Genomic DNA, 14,797 nt, shown 5'->3' on the forward strand with positions numbered 1-14,797 from the left:
TCGCAGTCACGCAAGCCGTCAGTGCGCTCTTTCAGCCACGGTGGACGGCGGCGTCTTTCGAGCAGCGATGGTTGAACAACATGCACCGAAAATTGCTCGCCAACGACCGGGGAGGAGCGTTCGCGAAGTCAACGGACGGCGACGTAGCACGCGAGAGGGCCCGCATCGAAGGGTGCCGCGTACCTCTGAACGCACCTCCCTCGAACCTCTCCATCCCCCCGAACCGGAGGTGCGCGCTGAAAAGTGCTGCGGCTGGCCACGCCGGCAGATGTGCCGCTTCTTTTCACGCCAAGAGACGGTCACGCCTCGGCGTATTTGCACTGCGCTCTCCTTTGTTCGAGAGGCCCAACGGCTTGCCTGACCCTCCTGCTCTGAGAAAGAACCGTGCGGCTGGTTAATAGGCAAAACGTTAACTCCTCGGGTACAGCATGCGTTATGTTACTTGGAGTAGGCTTGTCGGAGTAGCCATGCATCACTAGACAAAAACGACCTCTCTCCGGCAGACCCTTGGAGAAGCTGTGAATATCGCTCAAATACACACACACACAAAAAAAGCGCCGGGTTTTTGGATTGTTGTCGATCCTAAACTGAGGCCTTTTGCTCCTGGCGGCTGTAATACCGGCAACAAGAGGGGTAGACGCACGCACCGATGTTTTCACTTTCTTATTTTGCTTGGCCTTTATTTGGCCCGTACACTATTAATCTCGTTCCACATAGGTTCCAGTTATGAGTAGAACTTTCAAAAAAGTTCCGCTTAATAAGTGGAACTTTTTAAAAGTTCCACTTATAAGCGGAACGTATGTGGAACAAGACTAAGAGTGTAGTACAGGCTTCCGTTCGAGCTTATTTGCGTTTCGCCGAGAAGGGCAACTCTGAGTCAGTGTATCTGCCACGCACGCACCTTAAAATCACTGCACGGAAATCAACTGAATGCAGTGCACCTCCCTAAAATCATAATTCCATATCTGGGGCATGCCACAAGAGTCAAGACGGGCTCCTGGTTTCTGAGAAAAAAGCACACACACCCACCTTATAATATATATATATATATATATATATATATATATATATATATATATATATATAATTTAAAGGAGCCAACAGTCTACAAGTCCATGGCAAACGCCAAGAATATTTGTTCTTAATGTTTTGTTGTTGGTATTTGATAACAATTAGTCGTATGGTGATTATCAGGATAAAGAATATTAAATGCAATATATATATATATATATATATATATATATATATATATATATATATATATATATATATATATATATATATATATATATATATATATATATATATATATATATATATATACATATATATATATATATATATATATATATATATATATATATATATATATATATATATATATATATATATATATATATATATATATATATATATATATATATATATATATATATATATATATACCTACTACTGCCTCCATTTTCTTCGCTAGGGGCCGGTAGTAGGATGAGTCTATGATGGAAAGTAGTCTCCCCGCACGAATAAGTATGGTGGCATTGCTGTTCCACTTGTCACAGCCCGATGCACCCACTTGGGAGTTCACATGCATGCCGCCAACCGCCGCCGTGCATAATGAAGGCACCAGCGCTGTTTTTAGCTTCGACGAGAGCTGTGTGGTCAGGGCGCGGTTGCGGCAGCCGCCGACACCGACAGCTGTTGCAACTTAAGATCATTATTGCCCTGCAAGAGAATTCAAGGTTGTCAGAAGCGTCTGGGCTGTGTATACGTTCTGTGCGGCGCCTTAGCGTAGGCATTGGCAATTACGGCCGAATAACCGCGTGCGTGACCTCCTCTTCGATAGTCGAGCGTATTAACGTGTCAAATCAAGTCACGCTGGCAGCAACCCTTGAAGACAGCTTGTAATTGTGTATTAAGGTTGAAAAAGAAAAACCACACAATCCCAGCCAGGGTTGCATGCTGTACTGTAATACGTACAGGCATGACGAGGTTTCATCACCGAAACATTGACGGGGTAGCAAGGAGCCTCGGTGTACCTGAGGACACTGAGGTACTTCGCTAATTCGCAGATAATGCAGTTTTAACATTCTTCTTCCCCTTCCCCAGTGCAGAGTAGCAGGTCAAATTGAATCATTCCGGCCAACCTCTCTGCCTTTTCTTTCAATAAATTCATCTATCTATCTGGTTCCGCACCACGCACCGCTGACGAGAAAAACCAAGCCGTAGAAGCGCTGCGCCTTGTGACATTGTTAGTGAACTGTTGTTCTCGTCATAATGGCACAGATGCTAACATAAAAGGCACCGGTTGATAGTCGAACGGTCTTAAATGGTATTTATGGGTAATTAAGATTAAGGATTACGATTGATGCGTTCTACGCGCCAAAAGCTACATCGTAGGTAATGAGCGAGGACAGGAAAATAAACTTTCAACAAAGCTTGGACGCACATAGAGGTTGCAGGCCTCAGTCTAGGGCCGCATTCGTCGTAGCTGTCGAATGGCCCAGGCCACGCTAATCTTCCAAGGCCGTGCGATACTAGGCGGCTTCCCAGTGGGACATGATGAGGATGAATGTCTTTGTTAAGGGCTGCACAATAGGTTAGCCTACCCGGGGGGTCATTAACGTGCCGCCTAATCTCGAAAAACAAACGTGTTTTTCACTCCGCACCGAGTGACCGGACGGCAACAATTCAAGTGGATATAAATTATCCTCTGTAATTTACTTGATTTGTTACCTAAGGGAACTTGCTTATTTCGAGCCATCGGGCGGAAAGATCCTCGTTATTGGTCAAATTCGTGTTCGCTTTCGTTACCATAGGTTTGCAGTTCACACGTTCCATTTGTCAGTTCTGTTATGGTGTCGAAATGTAGCAGCTCTGTAGCCAAGGCTGAGCTGGCAAGTGCAAGAGACCAACCTATGTCATCGTGCTGGGTGACTCGGGAAAGCACTCTCACCGGTAAACGAGATGAAAGACCACAACCTTTTGGCCAGTAACTTTACGAAAACATTCTTTCTCCCCACTCGCCGTCCTTGACTGTCCTTCCCCTCAGTCCGCCTAATCCTATAATTGCAAGGGGCGACAGGCAGGATCGTTCTGTTGCTAAATGCGTGAGAGGGGTCGTTTCTTTTGTCTGCGCTTGTTGGCTTCACCCCGCAGTCTTCAGGAATGTCAGAGGAAACCGCACAATGGTTGAGGGAGAGCTAGCCACCGTTTTTACAATCGCACTTGTCTTCGTCTGGCCCAGGCGAAGACAAGTCCGCATATCAAAATGTTGACTAGAAGACTGAGGTTCCCCTGATTGACTTCGTGCACTGACCCTCAGCACCTCGTTCAACCCTGTCATGGAATGACACTCGCGCTTTGGACAAACACCCGTCTCCTTATCTTTCCCCTGCTGTCTTGCCTTGGCTGTAAAGCCGCAGAAAGTTGACCGCGAGACGTGCTCCGCTTTCTCGGGCTCTGCCGCAGTGGCCCGTGGGTATACGCTGGAAAGGGAAGGAGACGGGCCTTTGTCCCCGTCCTGTGGGGAGTGGCTTACCTCGATAACGGCCCCGCACTGTAGCCTTGTATACATGAACCCGACGCTAGCGGGTCGAGCAACTCACTTCTCACGGCAGGGCTACAAAGGCCCGTCTCCTTCTCTTTCCTGCGTTCGCCTACGACAGTGAACAGAAATGACCACACCCTAAATGACGTCAGAACGAAGCTTTCCACACAGCTCTGTCGTGTTGTGAAATGAGTTTAATTAGAAAGTAGTGTATCTTCAATGTTTTTTTTTTTTTTTTTTAATTTTGGTTGGTTCTTTTCTAACTTAACATAAACGACCTCGTTTTGTCTCGTGTGAATGAACGTGATCTCCCGCATCTCCGTCACTGCCATGTGCACGTTACACAAGTCAGTGATAATGGGCTCCTACACTCCGTCTCACATGCTACTTGCTTCACTGCGAAAGGCAGGGGAACCCTGGCCCATTGAGGATCATGGGCCAGGGCTCCCCGTCATGGGGGGGGGGGGGGGGGGGGGGGGGTAGGTGCACAATTACTCATTGTATTGCGCATAATTCTGACTGGACCAGATCGTCTCTGCCTTTCTCAAGGCTGCAAAAAACCTGTGAGACGGAGTGTAGGCGTCGCTATATTGCGCACAAAACTGTCGTGTTCGCCTGGCGCAAATACAATGTAAACAGCAGCGCGAGCTCTCTGCATCTCTCGCAACAGTCCAAAGAGCGGGTTTTCGTCTACCACGGCGCCGTGGCCCATCATTAAGGCGGAAGTTGTGGGCGACGCTGGAGATTTCTATCACAAGCCCCGAACTCTCCTGCTGAGCAGAGGATTGGCATAGCCGCGCTGCATTCCTCCTTCGCGACTTCAATGCATGGAAGGTGTACTTCACCTGCCACGCGAAGGCTTTCTAGAGCTATGATGGCTATGATAGATATGATAAATAAGCGCTTATAATACTTCATCGCGCCTGAAACACGTCAGAAGCATGCAGGAAGGACGTGGAGCATTATTCTGGTCCCCGAGGACTCCAGTGTCGCAGCCAATTTTTTTCTGCAAAGCAGAATGCGTCGCCATTTTGAGCGGGCTTTCGATTTGCAGTGAGTCCAACTTCCATAGCTTTGTAAAAAGCCACAAAATTTTGGCAACAGAACTAGGAACGCTTTACTACCTGGCCTCGGGGTGCTCTCCGTTTTTTTTTTTTTTTCTTTTTTTCTCCTATCATCTTCTCGCTACACGTTTACCGTATATACGAGACAAAGTCGTGGAGAACATGAAATAAAGATTCGATTCGGTGTCACATCCGAGCAGTTATAGCTGTATACTGGCAGGGTTGTGTTGTGGTTGATTCTACGTGTCAATAAAAAACGAACAAAGAAATTCTGACACGAAAGAGAAGACCGAAATGTGGAGCAGTGCCTTGCTGGCGCCATGCATGCTGCGCTTACAATCACCGTCATAATGAACGCACGTCTGAACTTGAGGATTGCCCTAAAGACGAGGTCAGCGTAGACAGACCAGGCCAGTCGGATGTCTACATTGCATTCCGAGTGGAAAGCTTCCCCTTCCCTTCCCCCGTCTCTCTTTTCTGCCTTCTCGAGGAAACGGAGTGGTAGCGGCAACGGAGGATGTATGTGGCTGTCCGATTGTGCGCGTGTGAAAACTGCATATTATTTAAATCGCTATCAGCAGTAGCGATGGTTTGTTTTTGTGGTTCGTTATGAACCCTCGGTCCTACATTCGACATGGATCCTAATTGTTTTCTGGCGTCGATACTTTCTGCATTTCTCTGACTTCATTCTTTTTTTTTTTTCCGAAAAAATTGGGTTCGACCTTTTAGCATAGTTTTCCTGTGTAACATGCCTCCAAAGGGGTGAATCCGCTTCCCGCTTAAATTCGTCCCTTTGGCCCCAGGTGCAGTTTTCCACACCGCATCATGACATACCTTACCACAGAATATCGCAGAAGGATAGGATAGAAGTAGGAAGTGTGGAGGAGCTTGCGGTGAGCTGTCATAATGGGGTGGACGAAACGCGGGGAACAAAGGCAAGGCAGGATACACGTGGGCCGTGAGAGGTACCTTGATGGAAGCCTGATGATGCATATCGACCACTTGAGGTTCTGGAACGTTGGCTGACATCTCACAGTACACCGGCTTTGCCTGGATCGAAATGTGGCCGGACTTGCGACTTTGAGCTGAGCCGCAGGATGGAGAAAATGGATCCTGTGTGCACAGTGGAATGAGCTTCAATGTGCAAGACAAAAATGTGTAGGTACGTCATTACTGTTATGTCGCAATGCGGTAAGATTGTTTAATTTGTCAGCAACTTCGGATGTTTTCTTTTTTTTTTTTTTTTCCCTACGAACTTTAGTCGCAGGCAGAAGAAAATGATTGATCAGTGTAGACGCGAGCAAGCCGTAAAGAATCTCGCCACGTGTCTGGCGGCTGGCAGCGAGCACCAACCAATAGGTCAAGGGCAACATAGTCAAGGCACCAGAGAAACGGCCTTGGGGAACGGCCGGCTGCCTGTTGAACTGGGCGAGCCGGGGAGGCAGGCACATCAGTGAGGGCACCCAGAGGAAAATGAAGGAATCGCGCAAACTAATTTCCCCCGCAGATACGATTACGACGGCCGCGCATGCGGAGAAAGGAGAATATGACGAACCAGCGCGGGGCATTGTCTGGCACAACGATTCGCCTTTGCGCAATGGAGCAAGCCCGTCAGAGCGCGACGATGGCTGGCGACTCGGTGGATCGCGGCGAGGGAGTGGCGTGGATTGCCGCTGCCGGTGGCAGGGACTCTGTGGTGACATGGAAACTGTGGCCTCTCTGCGGGCGGCCGAGGAAAGCAAGCGCAGAGATTGCCCGCGCGCGCGTAATGCGTGTAAGCGCGACCGCGATGAATGCAAGGGCGCGCGGCATGACGGGCGCAGGTTTCCTTAATCAAGGATGCGCGCCATCCGATACGCGCACCGAGCGTGGCGGCGGCTACAGCGCGCGACTGACGGTGAGCCGTCTGGCCCCGGCGGGCGGTCAGAGGAATGGACGCACCCTTAATGGATGTTTCAAGGCCTCTGCAGGGAGCGCGTCTCCTGGTCAGGGGGCGAAGGCAGCCAGCGCCTGGCAGTGGTGCGAGAAAAAAAAAAAAAATGCAGCTGTCCTGCACGCGCACAACGTTGGAAGGCCTGGCAGAGGATGGCGGCACACACGTGGTTCGGCACCCCCATGGAAGCGGCGTAGAGATGGGGCCTAATCTCGAAATACGAGCGAATGCTTATGACGCTGGCTGAAATCGCGGCCGTTTTTTTCTTTTCTTTTTTTTTTCTTTTTTAACCGCGCATACGTTTGTTCTGTCAGAAAGTGGCGGACAGTGCCAAGAGGATGAGTTAAACAGGTGTCGCTAGGTGAACTCACTGTATGATGCTTTGAACGGGGGAGAGGAGGAGAAAAATATGGCCGCGGCTTAGCTCGGCTAATCCCGGTTATGCAAGCGAAATGTTTGACGCACTGGGCGAGTTGGAACGAATGCATATCTTAAAAGAGCACATAAACACGGACACAGAGACAGAGAGAAAGGTTTGTTTTGCGTGGTTATGCTGTGTTGCTAAGCCAGGTTAGACTAATATAGGTAACCTCGTTTAAAAAGCGAAAGCTCGATTAAACATGGTCAGACACGGTTCGCAGTGGCTTAAATCCTACATGGCTGTCTGTGAACCTCAAGGACACCACCCCACAGACGGGTCTAGACGGCACAAAACATTCAAGAACTACGCGAAGGTGTCGAGGTCATTTTGATAGGGGAGGTCCCAGGACACCAGCCAGAGGGGCGGCGGTGTAGGGACAGGGGTAAGCAGGAGACTGGGAAGGCTGTGTGGAATTGCGTGAGACAAAGTGTATCTGCGGAGATATGTACCGGTGCAAATAAGATTTACCAGGTGTGTGAAGAGGAAGCAGCAGCAGGTGTACTAAGTAGGGGAACAAGCGGAGCAGGAGCAGAAGAAGAAGCGAACGCCGACGGCTCCGCACGCCCCACCTGCGAAGAAGAGCACCACCGGCTAGGCGCGCCGCACGTGCGAAGATGAAGAAGCGCGGTGCCGGTTCCTCACGCCACATCTGACGTCAAATTCTCGGAGCCGATGGCCTTGCCTCGATGAGGCCAGTAAAGTTTTCGCTTTAAAAAAGGCGAGGAAAAGGCGAACTGACAACCACATTCGCAAAACCCGCCTGCAGTAGGTAGTAAGGGGAAACAGCAAGAGGTCAGTATTGGGAGAAAGACGATGTGGCCGGTCTTAGGGCTCGTCACGTGCTTGGGACGCATTTCTCATGAATTGACGGAGCGCCTACTTCGTCTGGAAGGCTTTTGAAGTATCTGGTCAAGCTCCCGGACAGTACCAGGTACAGTGGTCTCCGCTCGAAGCGGTTAAAGCCAGTGTTTCAAGCGCATATGTAGGGCATACCGCGGTCTCCAGGCACGCACCCAGAAGCGTGCACTTTATTTAGAGAGCCAGCTCGTAAGCTTAAATGCAGGCACCACTTCGTGTTGAGGGATGTTGTCCTCAATCCATGTAGGTGTGGCCACACTGAATGGCGGAGAAAAGTAGCTGTAAGGAAGCCGCAGTAATAAAAAAAAAAAAAAAAAAGAGCGTGACCGATTTAGCGTGGTTAGGCCTAATATGCGAATTATACTCCGTTGCAGAAACTCCCTGCAGCTTTGCGAACTTGGTCCAGTCGTGGCGCCTCTCGGCATTGCGGTAATCGTGACTGGGTCATGTCGCGCTCGCCTTTCGCAGTGCTAGGATGACTAGAAGGCGGTTCTCCAGTTTGATGTCGCGCTCACTCATTAGCACATAGTCGTAATATACCACATTATGGGAAAAACCATCTGACATATACATAAAGCCCCGCTTTAAGCGAACCGCGCGAACGTGCCACGTTCGAACGCAGTACTGCGCAGGTGTATCGCGTCTGACACGGAATCCAAAGGTTCTGGAGGGCTCGATTGCCATATCAAAAGTGCTGCCCAGGGTGGCAATGGCTTCAGACATACATGAAAGGGAAGGGGCATTTGCCACCCTGCAGTGGCGTGTATAGTTAGGAGTAGAGGATGCGTTCGGGTGAAGTGAGGAGTTGAATGAAGTAGCCCACTCTCCATGGGACGGGGACAAAATCCCGTCAGTTTCCCTTTCCTGCCTAGCCGTCGCTGTAGAGCCATAACATGTAATGAGGTAGGCCACACACCATGGCATGGGGACAAAGACCCATCTCCTTCCTTTTCCTGCGCAACTTTTAATGTAGAGTCTGCAGCGCTTCAGTCGACAACTCTGCTGAGCCCATGTCATTCTCTGGTAGTCCACACAGGCGGCACAGAAGTCCTTTGCAAGCACGTGCTCCACGTAAACTTTTGACGCCGGGCCCTTCGCGTTACAGTGTCCGAGCTTTCTTCCCGACAATGGTGGGCACCGCTCAGGACAAAGAAATATGGTTAGGAAGACCGCAAGCGAGGGCACTAGCTAAGAGGGAAATTGCAAAACATCGAGGAAGAGAGCAGAGGACTGGTCAGGGGTTTCCTTATCAAAATTCGCTATTTCTCTGGAATAATCAACTTCACGGGTCATGCCGAGTTCATGTACACAGGGCTACTGATGAAGAGATAGCACGTGCAGAGCGTGGAAAACATCTACACTGAAGTCGCTATTATAGTCACAGCGCTGGTGTACAGTGAAGCGCCACATGAATGACTTAGCCGGACGCATGATAGCTGACCGCAACATTGTTGAAAGTGGTTTCTTGGCTTCGCTTTAATGTACAAGGCTATTCAGGTCATCGTTTATAGATCTATAAAGGTTGATTCAGCCAGTCTTGAGACTGTATTCTGTTTTGCCGTCGTGATTATTGAGAAACATGACCAGAGAATTTGTGCTTGAGATATATCTCGCTGTCGGTGCAGCAGGCTTATCCTATAGCTCTTTGTTTTGTTTTTGTTTTTCCTGTCGCAACTTGATGCCCCCCCAATTGTGCTCCATGGAAAGTAAAATAAGAACACATTTACTGTTCTGCAAATGGCTATTATCACAAGATTTAGCAAGTTTTTATCATAGGTTCAGAGTTCCAGTTATAAAAATCGACACCTTTACTGTCAAATTACATTTTTTTTTTTTTACCTTGCACTATGCATGCCAACGTCCACAGTAAGATATTGACAACAGTTGCTTTCCTCGGTTCCTTTTAGGGTGTGCACATAATGTCATGGCTCGTGGCATATTCGACTGGTGGCATTACAGAGAGCGCTGAGTGCTGCCGCCGCATATTTCGGTGATCGAAAGGGCTTGCCGTGATTATACGTTCGGCTGGTCCTTTCCGAGCGCATGCCCCCAATTCGAAGCGCTCTGACGAGTTCTCAACTTATGTCGGAGCGACCGAGACATGCGTGCTCGTGATGTTCTGTACGTGATTACTCTGAAAATTGCTTCGGCCGTGCCCTCCACCTCCCCGCCTTAGGTGATTCCTCCTCTGCATGGCTCAGATTGCGGGGAAATAGCGATTGATCGAGTGTACCACTGATTAATGCTGAATTGCGAATTTAATACTTCGATATTCGAACCGCTATTCGTAAAATGCGACCATAGTTTGTACGGCCTGACTATTTTGGGGCCATCATTTAGCCTCCTTAGTATAGATAATGATGACATGACTTACACACGTTTCGTGCAGTCCGCCAGCTTTATCGAATACCAAAGTCGTTGGCGTACCTAATGGCTTGCACGTGCGCTCATGTATAAACTCATGTATGTAACTTACCGAAAGAGACACTGAAGTACTTTCTAAAGAAGGAGAAAAAAAAAAAAAAAGATGTTGCGGTGGCATTCTACAGTTCTCAATGCTGAGGACAGAAATTAGGTAAAAACAAGCGCTAATTCTCCTTTTTTTTAGCATAAATATGCAACCGCCGCCTCGGGGCACGTCGCTGGTCGCGCCGCCGCCTGTGATTGGTCGAGATGTAATGACGACACTTTGAGGACTCGGGAAAACTGCCCATATTACTACAGCGCTACGTTGCGCGCAGATTGGAGCTTTCCGCTCTGCTGCAAATGCGATTATGACACGCTGCGGGTGAACGGCATGTTCCAGCTTACCTGATTGCACGAGATGCGCCCGAAAAACAACTCAGCGTCGCCGTTAGGGGCAGCGAGGAGAAATAGTCAACCCGCATACTGGCTAGAAACATTCTCTAGTACGTAGTACGGCTTTCTTTTTTTTTTTTTAACTGCATCTTGTCATTGGCAGAAATGAAACCCAATTTCCTTCATCTCATCGTCTCATCCAAAACAAAATAAAAAATATTTGACAAAAATAATATCCCTGTAGCCCATGCGCATATGAGGGGAGCGAAACCCTGGACTGTGGTTTTGTTTATTTGGGTGTGTAATAGGAGGAGTGTGGGAATACACAGTCTGACGCTAGCGGACCTCGCCCAAAAGGCTATCACTGCAAAGAAAAAGCCAGAGGCGTTGTATACAGAATCATCTTCTCTGAGTGCAGCCCACCTTCGTACGTTTAATAATTTCACAAAGGATAAAACAGCACAAAGGTGACATCAGAAAAATGAGCACTCAGCGAAGCGCGGTGGGCAAGCACTGCGAGGCATGTGGCCACATGATTCACTTTAGCCACCAAAGGCTGCTACTCGAATCATTGCATTAGACAGATGCGAGCAATGTTAATATTTCCCTCAATACCGTTTCCTAATCATATACCCATGGTTCAAGCTCAATGCAAGCTAAGCAGCAAATCTCCCGATGTCACCACTTGACGATTCTCCGAAAACGTCGTGTTTTCATTGGATAATTTTTCACGTGCATAGAAGTGAACCGCTCGGTGCGCCCCGTGTGATTTGGCCACGCCTGTGCCGAGATGATGAGCACATACTTGAACTACCTATGCCTCTAATGAAAATTTCCCAGGAGCTGTGCGAGCATGCATGTCAGTGGCGTGCCATGCGGCAAAACACCTCGCAAAGTCGGCACGACCTCGGACACACGTCCTCCGATATTGGCCTCTTCTCAACCGCTCCTCGCACGCAAGGTATCATCATCGCATTCACAGATGAGTTATGCGATTTTGTAAAGCTGCAGTCAGAAGTACAGTCCCTTACTTGACCATCCTGTTAGTGTAGTAGCAGTAAGTGGTTCTTTATTTCAAAATAGTAACTGAAAAGAATAAAAAAAAAAGGTTTTTGCGGCCCTTGTATCTGCTATCGCAACCGGCGGAAGTACCTGAACTGGGGCGGCGGAAATAAAGCGACAGCGAAGGAACAGGTAAGAGGAAAACAAAGACAGCAGCGGCAAGGAGAAATGACAGGGTAGACTCTCCTGTTAGCAAAAGCGCTGCTCTTGCAGTGGTGACATGCTTTTTTGAAGACCTAGGGATGGTTCAGCCGTGCCCTTTTAACAAGAAGCCCTAGAGATCGTATGAGGGACGAGCAGAGTGTACGCTTGTTTTGGTCTACTTGTCCCCTTTCACTGCAGCGACCCACTACGGCGGTGCTTGATCTTACGGGGGAAGCCGTGGAAGGCAGCATCGTCGCGTCCGCAGGTGCTCGTGCGCCCGAACGCATAGCAATGCGTCCAAGATATAGCACTGCGGACGCTGTGGTCGGCTGTCTGGTTGATTTATTAAATAGGCACTTGCTATTCTACTCATGGTGTATCGGCTGCTCGGAACGACACGCTTTGTATGTTCCCAATGCACGAGGGACGGCGCACGCTCAATGCTCTCTCGGGGCGTCTCTGGCTTCTCAGAGCGGGTAAAAACTTTATGGAACGAAAGAGTTGAGTGGTAGTCAGTAGGCAGGTCTCGGACTGATCGCATATGCCTATTCGACGGTCCTGACTTGATTTTCTCCATCGTCGTTTACTGAAAGCCACGAGGCAGGTATCTGGGGGAGGGAAGACGCGCCGCATTATGCGATCTGAAGTAGCTTTTTCGCTGCAGGAGCGGCAGTTTGGGCCAGAGATATGAGTATGTTAAACGGGCCGGCATGGGTGAGGTTTCCTTCTCCGATATTCTCCTCTCATGCCCTTTCATGGGACGCGGGAAATTTGGACGTCACTCTTTCAATCTTTCATTGCATCGGTGTGTCAGAGTCAATTAGACTCCACAGGCGTAATCAACGATGGCTCTGCAACAAAATCCTAGCAGGTTAACAGATTTGAAAACCACTTCAGTCAGTTTTAAGAACTTTATGCTCAAGGAGCTGAGACTTGCAGACTTTAATTGTTCCGCTCAGTGGCGCACTTGCGGGTATCGGAGGACCCACTGTCGCAGCAGCTGTTGAGTCTTCGTAAAATTCCGCCTCGAGCGGCTGCTTTGAACCGCCCAAAAGAGCAACTGACGGGATGTGAGTGTGGATCAGATAAATAAGACTGGCCTTGCGGAGGCTGACGCTCAGTGCAGCCGCGTAAAAGGGTGCGTATGCCGCAGACGTGCCGTACATGTCGACGCTCGCACCGGGAATTCCGGGTGAAGGAAGTCCGCGTCTCACCCCGCTGCCTTTGCGCACAGAAGCGAGTGACACGCACGGCATACAAACGCCTCTCCGGTCGTTATCTGTCGCCAGACGACGCCTTTGTACCTTGTTTGTCCTCGTGCATGTCCTCACCCATAGTAGGCCATTTTTAGAGCAGAGGGATTTCTTGTGGCAGAAAGCGAGGGAGAGAGACGAGAACAAAAAGAAAGAAAAGTTTGGGAAGATTATAGGAGTTGGCAGGTGCCGTTCTCCTTCATTCGAAGCCATGTCTTATCACTTGCAGAAAGAAAGCCAAAGAGAGAGACAGAGGGAACGTTTTTCTTCTCGTTTGGAGACGGGTTTGCAAGTAATCAGTGATCCCTAACAAAGACCCCATAGTATTTTACCTGTGAATGGAGCGACTGCACGGTGCATAGCGCATGCAAATAAAAAGCAAAATGTCTCGAACGCGGGTGCTTGTCGTAAAGGAGGAGCACATTTCAGCGCTGTCCATTTTCAGTATTTACAAACCCGCCTGTGAAAAATCAAGTTAGAGGGAAGAAACACATCAAGAGGACTGGGCCGGAGGAGTGCAGGGCCCCTCCTCGAACATAACAAGCCGGGACGCAGGGGAGCTATTCGTTTTCGACTTTTGTCTCGAATTTTCGTCACGTCCGTGAGGCGCGCGGAAGCCAGCTCCTTTTGTGACCCACAGAAGCCGCGAACAACAATAGGGGCCCCCCTTTCCGCTGCTTTTCTTTGTCGCGAGGCCAGTTAACAGTTCCAGGAAGCGCGCTCCCACGGAGTTGGTCGCGGCCTGGACAGCACACGGCGAAGCGGCTGCCTCTAACAAAGCAGCCAGGGCCCCGCTGGAGGACTCCTTTGTCCGCCTCCTTGGCCGGCCAGGGAAGGGTCCCGCACATGCGCGCGCGGCCGAGCCTCGGTCCGGAGGGGGAATTCCAGGGGCCGTCCTTGGAAGGCACGAAGGACGCTGGCCCGGCCACGGCAGCGAAGAGCGGCCACTGACTCCCAGCTGTGATGACCTGCGAACGGAATCGCTTCGGCGAATACACTGCCCGCTTTCGAGTGTGCGCGCGCGGGTTGGGAAGCAACGGCAGCCGTCACTTTTTACGATTACGCGCCCTGAGCTTTACGATTTTCCACCCATCACGAGCACGCAACCGCTGGGATGCCCTCGCATAAGGGACTCGTCCACTCCCCTTTTCATGATTTCTTTTTTTTTTTTTTTTTTTTTGCGAGGAAAGGAGCAAAGAGCGCACACTACTACTATGCCGCATACCACAACCACGTAGCTCGGCTGGCCGTGCACTCACGCACGGCCACTGAGTAGTATGTGCGAGCCTAGCCTTCTTTAATGAGCTCCCTAGCCGAGAAAAACGAGTTACCCCGTGACGTCGCTGTAAACACAGCAAAGCGGCGTTCTCTATTGGAGCGTGCATTCATTTTATGCCGCTACCAAGGATAGTCAACGAAAACTTTTCCTGCCTGGTCTTGCCATCAGGATCGCAAGCAAATCTTTCAGAGGCCGAGCAAACAAGGGTTTTATCCCGGAAGCGTGGAATGCCCTTTTCTTTCTTCCTTTCTTACTTTTTTTTTTTTTTGCCGCTCATGCTTTAGAAATTATAGAAGTAATTTTATACTGTATTTTTTTTTTTCAGCTAAATAAAACTGCCGGACTATTTAATGGCTCATGAGGCTGCGTTCTCTTCGACGTATCTTAAAAAACGGCAGATGCATTATACGAGTACGCGGATGGTATATATGAGTAGA

General features: G+C 49.3%; 1 protein-coding gene across 1 annotated transcript in view; it reads left to right on the forward strand.

Moving 5' to 3' along the window:
- LOC146205385 (uncharacterized) overlaps positions 1 to 14,797 on the forward strand; it is a 58,059-nt gene that overhangs the window by 989 nt on the left and 42,273 nt on the right. The gene's annotated exons all lie outside the window — the stretch shown is intronic.

The sequence above is a fragment of the Amblyomma maculatum genome, chromosome 1 (genome assembly GCF_055883805.1).
Source record: "Amblyomma maculatum isolate TAMU_Amacu chromosome 1, ASM5588380v1, whole genome shotgun sequence".
Taxonomy (NCBI): Eukaryota; Metazoa; Arthropoda; class Arachnida; order Ixodida; family Ixodidae; genus Amblyomma; species Amblyomma maculatum.